This window comes from Schistocerca piceifrons, unplaced genomic scaffold, assembly GCF_021461385.2.
Source record: "Schistocerca piceifrons isolate TAMUIC-IGC-003096 unplaced genomic scaffold, iqSchPice1.1 HiC_scaffold_2315, whole genome shotgun sequence".
NCBI lineage: Eukaryota > Metazoa > Arthropoda > Insecta > Orthoptera > Acrididae > Schistocerca > Schistocerca piceifrons.
This window is the reverse complement of record NW_025728246.1, coordinates 724,466-735,812: the sequence shown is the minus strand read 5'-3', so window position 1 is coordinate 735,812 and position 11,347 is coordinate 724,466. Positions and strand designations below refer to the sequence as shown.

The following is an 11,347-nucleotide window of genomic DNA, read 5'->3' as shown; positions in this document are numbered from 1 at the left end:
AATAAGAAGCTTGGAAACGATCACCTGCCTCGGGATTGAATACACATGCAATATCCGCCGCACGGCTGCCTTGAACTATAGATAACTGCTGGCAAAAATGCGCCCTGGCATACGGCAACATAGCCTGCGAGCTCTCAATGCCATTCAAAGAGTGGCTTTAGTTAACACCTACATAATTTCCAAAGTAAATTACGTTGCCCAAGTACTGCCATTACCAAAGACTTTGGCACAACAAATGTTAGCGGCGCTTGGCCACTTTGTTACCAGGGGTCAGATATTTAAAGTAAAGTATGAAACCCTCACCCTACCAGTTTGGAAGGGAGGCCTCAATTTGACGGATGTCTACCTCAAAGCAAAAGCCTTGTATGTTAGTCAAACATACAAACAGTGGCACAGATCACCTAACACACGGACGGCTCACATTTTGAATGAAATAGTGCCTCCCAATCTGGACCCACCTGTAGATGTAAAACACATTCTGAACTCGCTCTGTCACTTAAGGTATTTCATCCTAGAACTTAGCTACATACAACGAAGAATTCCAGAGGCAGACCGTCACAAAGTCAAAGCAATTTACGCCACCTTGACGGAAAGTACACCACGCAATATAGTGGAGGAGAAATGTCGAGGTTATAACTGGAAACAAGTCTGGGAGAACATTCACGACCCACTTCTTTCATCTAAAGTTCGCTCAACTTGGTACATGTCAGTCAATAGGAAATTTCCGACCAATTCGAGGTCACACAAGATTCACCTGGCTGAAACACCGAATTGTATCAGATGTCACTTAGTCGACACAGACGAGCATAGATTTACGCTGTACAGGACATCTGGTCCCTCTGCACACGGAAACTCGCAAGCATACTGCGAACGTCACCAAGAACGATAACACCGACACGCTTACTCAACCCTGACGAAGTTCCCTATCCCAATACAAAACGACGTGCCGTCAATTGGCTAAAGGGCCAGACTGTATACTACATCCTATCCGAGAAAGAGAAGAGTAAAGAAGAATATTGGATACATTTAACGATGGAACACCAGACACTGCTACGAACGACGAAATACAGAGAAAACTATGCTTGTTTTTTATTATGAACGTTGACATAGAGTCACTATATTGCAAGAATCTTGACTTTATCACTTCTTTTAATCTCTTTAATAGTTTTTTTTCATAGCATTTGCCATACTAATGGGGCGACACTTTTATTCTTTTATTTCCTTTATGTTAGAAAACCAAAAAGGTAACCTGGTAGGATGTCATGGAGACTTTGGTGGCCGGGGCTTCGGAGTTAAGAGCAGCTGAAACGGAAATAACACTTGAGAGATGGACGAAAAAACGAATGTTAGACAACGGAATACATCAGCAATAGCTAATCACCGAGAAGACAAACTTTGAAGTCACCAGTCTGCTGAAATTCCCACCGTACACCAACGAAGAGTCGGGGCTACCAATCAAGAAGTATTTTCATTTCCGTCTCATGAGGAGACATTTAGTTCCTTACAATTACAGCTAATGAAGCTAGCCGATGAAGGCAATTTTGGCGTGTGCAAGTGACGGGCTATAAGGGGAGGATAGAGACCCGAAAAAAAAGTCCGTAGAGCATTAGGCTTTTAACCTAAGGGTCCAGGGTTCAAGTCCCTGTTCGGGCGGAAATTTTAATACTTTGGTAGCCGCACGTCTAGTAGCGGTGTAAGCACTACGGAAAGGAACTCAGCTACGCCGTTAAAAAAAATAAATAAAAAAAAGTGAATAAGGCGTTGGACTGCTAATCCAATGTGCTCTCCACGCGTGGGTTCGAATCCCGTCCTCGTCGAAGAATTTTACGTAAGGCACGCGTTTGCGGTCACTCCTTCTCCGTGCGAAACGCCACTCAGTAGTCACAACGACGCGTGTACGTGGCAGATAGCGTGTGTATGAAATACGAGACAAAACTGCCTACCAGATGAAAGCGCACAACATTCCATAGCGTATGCCCTTCGAATTAAACATCAATTCGAGATCTATAAACCAATCAAATTTCGGCTCCAGCAAAGAGTATGTTGGTATTTGCGAACGACGAGTTCTTATTTATATCTAAGTGCTGTCATTTTAACGTATCGAGCCTATATTAATCCATCTGTAGCGCGACAGTTTGTTTAAAGTCAGGCCGCCATTTACAGAAGCGATTTGGCAGGGCCTACTGGAGAGACTTGACTTTGCAGACATCCGTCGCTAGTGGCCGCCCAAACACCAAGCTCCATCGCAAACAGCAGGACAATCTTGGGCTAGGGGGAACGTCAAAACCTTGAAAGCAATATCAGTGTAGCGTATCGAGCTGTACGTTTCGTTGCAGTAAGTCGTGGAAAAGAATGCACAGCACCTTTCTCATTTGCATTAGACGACACTGCATGTCGATACAATGCTTATTCCTGCAGTAAATAAGTGGGCTGGTGATTTTACCCGATCGGATATCGAGATGGACGGATGCTGTCATTAAACGATTCGCGAGTGGGAGCTTGGTCGGCTGCACTGCAGCTTGGCATTAGACGTTAACACCGGCCCAGTACGATGTTTTGAATGTGTTTTCGAATGGACAAATGTCTTCTTTCCGCAAGCACTCGCCAAAGACAGAACTGTAGTTCCAGCAGACGAGGTCAGTTCCGCCGCGGCCGCGGCCGTGCGCAGACGTGCGGTAGTGCTCGCTTCGCCTGCTCTTAAGGGCGCACGCATCTGTTGGTACTGTAAGTACTACTTCAAGAAAGAGTTGGAAGATGAGTTGAGACGTTACACGCTACGATTTGGATTTCCGTATGGATATGCTCGACCACAGGTTCACGAACTCGTTGACTGGTTTTACGATCGATTAGTACTGCGAGATGACGAAGTTCTTGGCTTTTCGTATGATTTCCTTGCGAACGCTGTTTATGTAAAATTGATTAGTGACGATCCTTGCGTTCGTATTATGACCCTCACGGAAGGGACAGCGAATTTTGTGAATTCTAAAGGCGAAATTTGTGAAGTATCCGTTAGTCATGCTGGACTAGGTCTATTAACCGTCCGTATATTTAATCTGCCTTTCGAAGTTAGCTTCGATAGAATTCGACAAGCTTTGTCTCCCTACGGTAATGTGTTGCAAATTCATGCCGAGCAATGGAGGGGTTACAAACATTTCAATGTTGATAACGGCGTTCGGAATGCAAAAATTGATTTGACGAAGCACATCCCGTCCAACATTTTGGTGCAGGGTTTTCGAGCGCTGGTGATGTACGAAGGAGAACCGAAAACTTGCGTAATTTGTGGTTATACCGACCATTTAAAATCTGCTTGTCCCCGTGTCCGGGCGGGTCGCCGAGGAATGCAACATCGTCTTACACCTCTCGATGGGCACGATGACAATCGGTTGTCTTACGCGCAGACATTGATGGAGTCGCCTACGACACACCCGACGCTCCACCAACCGGCTGCGGTGACCCCAGACGCCGGCGCGGTCATTGTCAACAACTCTGCGGCAACCCCCGAATGTCCCGCTCGTAGTGATGTTACCGATACCGACAGCCACGCTGCACATCTGCAGGTTTCCCCGACTGTCGGCCGTCGTGCCGACCATGCAGGAGCGACTCCCGTCACTAATCCAACTACGTCCGTCGAGCTGAAACCGTTGTCGGATGGTGGCGACAGGTCGCGCGTTTCTTGCCCCCCTGACGTTGCGCCCCCCCACACCCCTCCCTCCCGGCAGTGACCTATCTGAGGAAGGCTCTACACACAGCCTCTTGACGGACGTCAAAACCGTTTCTGACGCCGACGCACCTCCCCCAAGAACTGGGAAATCTAAGCGGTCGGCACGGAAGCAGAGTGAGGAGGAGATCCGCACTCTGGAAAAGAAATTGCAGCGCACTATAAAGCAGATCCGAAAAGACGGCAGTGAACGCGGCGGCACAGATGAAATGGGTTCCGTCGCGCGCCACGTGGGGGAGGCCGATATGGACATGCATGTCGACCGTCCGAGTCCTGAGCTGATGGATACTGGCCTTCAGCATACGCCAGCCGAGAAGTCTTGGGCAGACGATAGTGAATAAAACGGACCCTTTCTATCCCCACCATGCAAGATTATAAACTTGCCACAGTTAATTTAAATAGGATCGCATCCGATGTCAAACTTAAATGCTTGCCCGACTATCTATATGCCGCCGACATAGATATAGTTTTCTTCCAAGAAGTTGTGTCACCCGAGGTTGGAGAAATACCTGGGTATGATGCCATATTAAATCTTGGCACTGAGGCGGGCACTGCGATTTTATTCAAAGCTGGCATCGCTTACCAACCTACAGTGATTTTAGAATCGGGACGCGGCATTGCCGCCCAATTACAGGATTTGCTTCTCCTGAACGTGTACGCCCCGACAGGGTCCGCTGGCAGAAGGGACAGAAGTGATTTTTTTAGGGCTGAAGTTGTGACCTTATTGACAAACGTTCGTCTGAAGATCATCCTGGGTGGGGATTTCAACTGCGTTTTACGCCAAGAAGATCAAAGTCCGAATTTTAATTTTTGTCCCGAGCTACTAATGTTAACAGATGGACTGCATTTACAAGATAGTTGGTGTCACCTTCGACCACACACGATGGGATATACCTATGTGAGCGCTGCTTCTTCTAGCCGTCTGGATAGGTTTTATGTTTCTCAAGATCTTTTACATTCCATTCGTGATTGTGAACTATGGCCGCTCAGTTTTAGTGACCACTCCGCATACCACATAACGATTCGGCATGTGCGACAGAAGACCTTTTTGGGACGTGGCACGTGGCAGCTGAATGTCTCGCTGCTAGATGAAGCGGACTTACGGCGTTGCCTCGTTTCCACCTGGCAGCAGTGCCTCCAGAGGTAAGCTCGGTATAGGGAGCGCGTTCTTTGGTGGACGGAGTTTGTTAAGCCGCGGATTAAGAAATGTATTTTCCAGTTTGCCAGGACCAGGGCTTATTGGAGGAAACGGTCTCTAGAATTTTATTTCCTCGGTTTACGCCAGCTGTACAGCGATCCCTCTGCATTGTCCGACAACCTGATCCGCATCAAGCGTATCAAAGCAAAAATTACTGCTTTAGTTCGTGAAGCACTTGTTGGCAATCGGGTAGGATCGCGCTCTTCTCATGACGTCTCCCACGAGTCCGCATCGTTATTCCATCTCATACGGGAAACCAAACGTGGTAAAAAAAAAAAAATTATTGCTCATCTGAAGGATGCTGGCGGGCATCTGTACAATGAGCAGGGTGCTATCAAGACGTATGTCTTCAATTATTTTCGACAACATTATTCCGAGTCAGATACCGATCTCTCGGCGGGGGATGATTTTTTAAACGACATCGCCTCCACGGTGGATCAGGATGATAACGCTGCTCTCTTGGCCAATGTCACCAACTCTGAAGTTAAGTCCATCATTGCGTGCGCTGCCAAGAACAAAGCTCCGGCTTAGACGGCTTGCTGGTCGAATTTTATTCACGGTTCTGGGATGTGATCGGCGACGAATTGACCGCCATGTACAACGAACTGTTATCGCATGCTGCCTTCCCCCCGCAGTTCACGGAAGGAATGGTTGTCCTGGTTCCTAAAACATCCAATCCGACTATGTTAAATGACTTTCGGCCAATTACGTTGCTTAACTCCGATTTCAAGATCTTGACTAGGATTATAAACACCAGGCTTAAAGTGCTTCTTCGCAAGGTACTTGGCCCTTATCAGACGGGTGCAGTCAGTGGTCGATCGATGTTACATGCCCTGTGTGAATATCGCGACCTGACTTATTTAACTTGGATTACCAACACTGATTTGGTGTTATTGTTTCTCGACTTCGATAAGGCGTTTGACAGAATTAATCACGGCTTTTTATTGCGCACAATGAGTCAAATGGGACTCAACCAGCGTTTTCGACAGCTTATTCAGAAATGTATCTGCGGCACGTCTTCACGCGTGAAGGTTAACGGCCAGTTAACCGCCCCTGTGCCCATACGACAAGCAGTGCGACAAGGGTGCCCCCTTTCTATGACGTTATTCTCGATCGCTATAGAGCCACTTCTTAAAAAGTTTTACGTGACTTTACACGGTTTGCAAACGTTAAACACCAAAACGGTCTGCCACGCCTATGCCGACGATATCAGTGTGCTTATTACTAACACCGAAGAGCTGGGGTCAGTTCGTCGGATTGTCCATCAGTACTCTGTCGCTTGTGGCGCTAGACTTAATGAGCGAAAGTCCAAAATCATGCCGTTAGGTCGCAACCCAAACTCCATCGATATTTGTTGGTTGGACAAGACCGAAGACCTGTGGCATCTAGGCCTGCTTATATCACCAAAACCCCAGGCCATGCTCCACGTGAATTCGGAACGCAAGCTTACCATCTTACGTGCGGTGATTAAAGAACATAACATGCGGTCTTTAGACCGGATGCAGAGGGCACATTTTATTAATAGTTACTTGAGGAAAATATTATGGAAATGGAAGAGGATGTAGATGAAGATGAAATGGGAGATATGATACTGCGTGAAGAGTTTGACAGAGCACTGAAAGACCTGAGTCGAAACAAGGCTCCCGGAGTAGACAATATTCCATTGGAACTACTGACGGCCGTGGGAGAGCCAGTCCTGACAAAACTCTACCATCTGGTGAGCAAGATGTATGAAACAGGCGAAATACCCTCAGACTTCAAGAAGAATATAATAATTCCAATCCCAAAGAAAGCAGGTGTTGACAGATGTGAAAATTACCGAACTATCAGCTTAATAAGTCACAGCTGCAAAATACTAACACGAATTCTTTACAGACGAATGGAAAAACTAGTAGAAGCCAACCTCGGGGAAGATCAGTTTGGATTCCGTAGAAACACTGGAACACGTGAGGCAATACTGACCTTACGACTTATCTTAGAAGAAAGATTAAGGAAAGGCAAACCTACGTTTCTAGCATTTGTAGACTTAGAGAAAGCTTTTGACAATGTTGACTGGAATACTCTCTTTCAAATTCTAAAGGTGGCAGGGGTAAAATACAGGGAGCGAAAGGCTATTTACAATTTGTACAGAAACCAGATGGCAGTTATAAGAGTCGAGGGACATGAAAGGGAAGCACTGGTTGGGAAGGGAGTAAGACAGGGTTGTAGCCTCTCCCCGATGTTGTTCAATCTGTATATTGAGCAAGCAGTAAAGGAAACAAAAGAAAAATTCGGAGTAGGTATTAAAATTCATGGAGAAGAAATAAAAACTTTGAGGTTCGCCGATGACATTGTAATTCTGTCAGAGACAGCAAAGGACTTGGAAGAGCAGTTGAATGGAATGGACAGTGTCTTGAAAGGAGGATATAAGATGAACATCAACAAAAGCAAAACAAGGATAATGGAATGTAGTCTAATTAAGTCGGGTGATGCTGAGGGAATTAGATTAGGAAATGAGGCACTTAAAGTAGTAAAGGAGTTTTGCTATTTGGGGAGCAAAATAACTGATGATGGTCGAAGTAGAGAGGATATAAAATGTAGGCTGGCAATGGCAAGGAAAGCGTTTCTGAAGAAGAGAAATTTGTTAACATCCAGTATTGATTTAAGTGTCAGGAAGTCATTTCTGAAAGTATTCGTATGGAGTGTAGCCATGTATGGAAGTGAAACATGGACGATAAATAGTTTGGACAAGAAGAGAATAGAAGCTTTCGAAATGTGGTGCTACAGAAGAATGCTGAAGATTAGATGGGTAGATCACATAACTAATGAGGAAGTATTGAATAGGATTGGGGAGAAGAGAAGTTTGTGGCACAACTTGACCAGAAGAAGGGATCGGTTGGTAGGACATGTTCTGAGGAATCAAGGGATCACCAATTTAGTATTGGAGGGCAGCGTGGAGGGTAAAAATCGTAGAGGGAGACCAAGAGATGAATACACTAAGCAGATTCAGAAGGATGTAGGTTGCAGTAGGTACTGGGAGATGAAAAAGCTTGCACAGGATAGAGTAGCATGGAGAGCTGCATCAAACCAGTCTCAGAACTGAAGACCACAACAACAACAACGTTTTCAGTAAGCTCTATCACAATGCCGCTGTTTTACCAATCCCGACAGCCATTGCGAAAAAAATTTTAGCACTTGCTTGCTGGTATGTCTGGAGAGGGAACATCTTTAAAGTTGCCTTTGAAGCTACCTCGTTACTTCGTTCCAGAGGTGGCTTAGGCGTCAAAGACGTTGAATCACAATGTGTGGCGACTTTTCTAACTCGTACTTCCCGCATACTACACAGTAACCAAAATAGTCTCACGGAACGGTTTTCAACACTTTACGTCCAAAGGATTTGTCTGCGCCAACGTCTGCGGGACACATTCATCCTGAGCTTGGCTATACCCGGCGGTATTATGTGGAGCTCAGCTATGTTCAGGACAACCCGCATCCGTTCAACACGGCGAAGACCTATCGTGCTCTTACTAAACGGCAGCTGGATAACCCAATTGAGAAGAAATATTTAGGCAAAAACTGGAGAAATATATGGAAGAACATTAGTTATCTGCTCCTTCGCTCCAGAGTTCGATCAGTTTGGTATGACGCTGTCAATGAGGTGATTCCCACTGGAGAGAAATTGCACAAAATCAAGCTGCGGCCCACCCCGTCTTGTGAGAAGTGTAACCTAGTGGAAACGCTGCCGCATCTCTTCCACTGCAGGGATCAAACACAAATATGGCAGTGGACATGAAAGAAACTCGCTGTCATTAATAGGACGTCGGATACTTCCATTCAACTTCAAGACGTGCTCCAAGACTGGCAGCTTTATCCTCAACCTAAGAATAATAGTTATGTCGGGCTCATGGGCCAGTTCGTCTATTACATGCTCGTCCATACAACGCCAACGCTACACGATTATCAGATGTACCTCATCGAAGAGTACTATGCGATTAAGAAATTGCGCCAGTATAAAGACCAGTTTCAAAATTTTCTCACTATTGCTTTAAGTGATGGAAGAATTTAAGTTTACAGATCCATTGGATGGTGTTTTTCTTTTCTTTGGTTTTCCACTACTTTGTTATATTGTTATTGTTTCCATGGATTTGGTCTGCTACGCACCATCAGCTGTGGGTGATTTGCATCATGGGTCAAACGACGGTACAGAGTGCACTGTGCACTCGGCCTCGAACATTTAATTGTATTTTGGAGTTCCTTTTCATTTTCAAATTACAGCACTTTACTTTTGGTTCCGCAGGGCGACACCCAGAAGAGGCTCCTCATTTGTTTACTTACATTTTGCATTATCTTTCATCAAAGCTGCACGACGATTTAGTGCGAACCAGGAGTTTCCAGCAGCTTCTATTCCTCCTATCAAGAGGCTCTACAATACGGGAAATGGATGTTTGGCATGTCCCTGCTCTATGGTGTCACCACGTTACCAGCGCGCATCTTCCAACGCATGGCATGCTCAGGGTTTTGAGAAGCAGCAATCCACACTCACCCATCGGGAAACCAAATGCACAATACTAATCAACGACATGGAAACTGGGAAAATTATTTCTACGCGAAGACCAACTTTGAGTATCTGCTGTGTTGGATTTCATAGTGTGCTGCGTAATCCTAAGACCAGACATGGATTTCTTTTTAACATTCTGTTTATATCTATAAAAACAATGGAACACACATGACGCCACATTACAAATAAAAAAAACATAATGATAAATACATAACAATAAAATCAAATCACAAAACCATGCAAATGGGTGCGGAGTATGGCGGTGACATCCTGGCCAGGCCTCAGCATTGCGACCCCTGCCCGCCTTGCCGCCGGCTGCCTGGCGCCCACGTGCATACATAACAAAAATAAAAAAAAATAAAATAAAAAAAACAAAAGGTGTAACGGAAAAAAAAAATTTTAAAAAGTGGCGCCAAAAATAAAGTGAGTAAGACATTGCGTTGTGGCCGCAATAATAAAAAAAAAAAATAGCTCAGTTGGGAGAGCGAAAAAAAAGGTGGCTGAGTGGTTAAGGCGTTGGACTGCTAATCCAATGTGCTCTGCACGCGTGGGTTCGAATCCCATCCTCGTCGAAGAATTTTACGTAAAGCACGCGTTTGCGGTGACTCCTTTTCCGTGCGAAACGCCACTCAGTAGTCACAACGACGCGTGTAGGTGGCAGATAGTGTGTGTATGAAATACGAGACAAAACTGCCTACCAGATGAAAGCGCACAACATTCCATAGCGTATGCCCTTCGAATTAAACATCATTTCGAGATCTATAAACCAATCAAATTTCGGCTCCAGCAAAGAGTATGTTGGTATTTGCAAACGACGAGTTCTAATTAATATTTAAGTGCATACCTATCGCAGCCATTTTAACGCATCGCAGCCTATAATAATCCATCTGTAGCACAGTTTGTTTGAAGTCAGGCCGCCATCTGCAGCAGCGATTTGGCAGGGCCTACTGGAGAGACTTGACTTTGCAGACATCCGTCGCTAGTGGCAGCCCAAACACCAAGCTCCATCGCAAACAGCAGGACAATCTTGGGCTAGGGGGAACGTCAAAACCTTGCAGGCAATATCAGTGTAGCGTATCGAGTTGTACGTTTCGGTTCAGTGAGTCGTGGAAAAGAATGCACAGCACCTTTCCCATTTGCATTAGACGACACTGCATGTCGATGCAATGCTTATTCCTGCAGTAAATAAGTGGGCCGGTGATTTTACCCGATCGCATATCGACATGGACGGATGCTGTCATTAAACGATTCGCGAGTGGGAGCTTGGTCGGCTGCACTGCAGCTTGGCATTAGACGTTAACACCGGCCCAGTACGATGTATTGAAGGTTTTCGAATCGACAAATGTCTTCTTTCCGCAAGCACTCGCCAAAGACACAACTGTAGTTCCAGCAGACGAGGTGGCCGAGTGGTTGAGTTCCGCTTGCGACGCTGTGCAGGTCGCACGTGTTGTGCCTTCGCTCCGCCATAGCGTGTGCAAGCCGTGAATACTTTCGTTTTTTACGTTGTTTGCTAGATTTGCTGTCTTGTGCTTCTGTCAATTCACTTCGCTTTTAGTGTTTTGTGTCGTTTTGTGTTAGCGGTCTCGACCGCTTAATAAGTGGGTATGTCTTCCAGGTTGTTCCCAAGGAAATGTACTCCGTGTTTCGAATTTGACAAGTCTACGCGTCATGTTCAACCGAATTCCATGGAAGTTCACGATTTCATAGTGGATGTCATTGGTATTACGTCTGACCAGGTTCATACTGCCTATTACGACACCGATCTCTACTGTTTCTTCGTCAAGTTGTTAAACCCTGTGTTACTCGAGAGGATTCTGTTAAAACATGGTGGAAGAGCTGAGTTCCGTCATCGTGACGCCTCGGTGAGTACTGGTCTCATATCAAGTGCTGATGT

The 11,347-nt window shown here is 45.6% G+C and overlaps 1 non-coding gene across 1 annotated transcript; it reads left to right on the top strand.

Moving 5' to 3' along the window:
• Nucleotides 1–9,936: 9,936 nt before the first annotated feature.
• Nucleotides 9,937–10,025, top strand: Trnas-gcu. Its single transcript has one exon. It is a non-coding gene; the product is annotated as a tRNA-Ser (tRNA).
• Nucleotides 10,026–11,347: the final 1,322 nt, after the last annotated feature.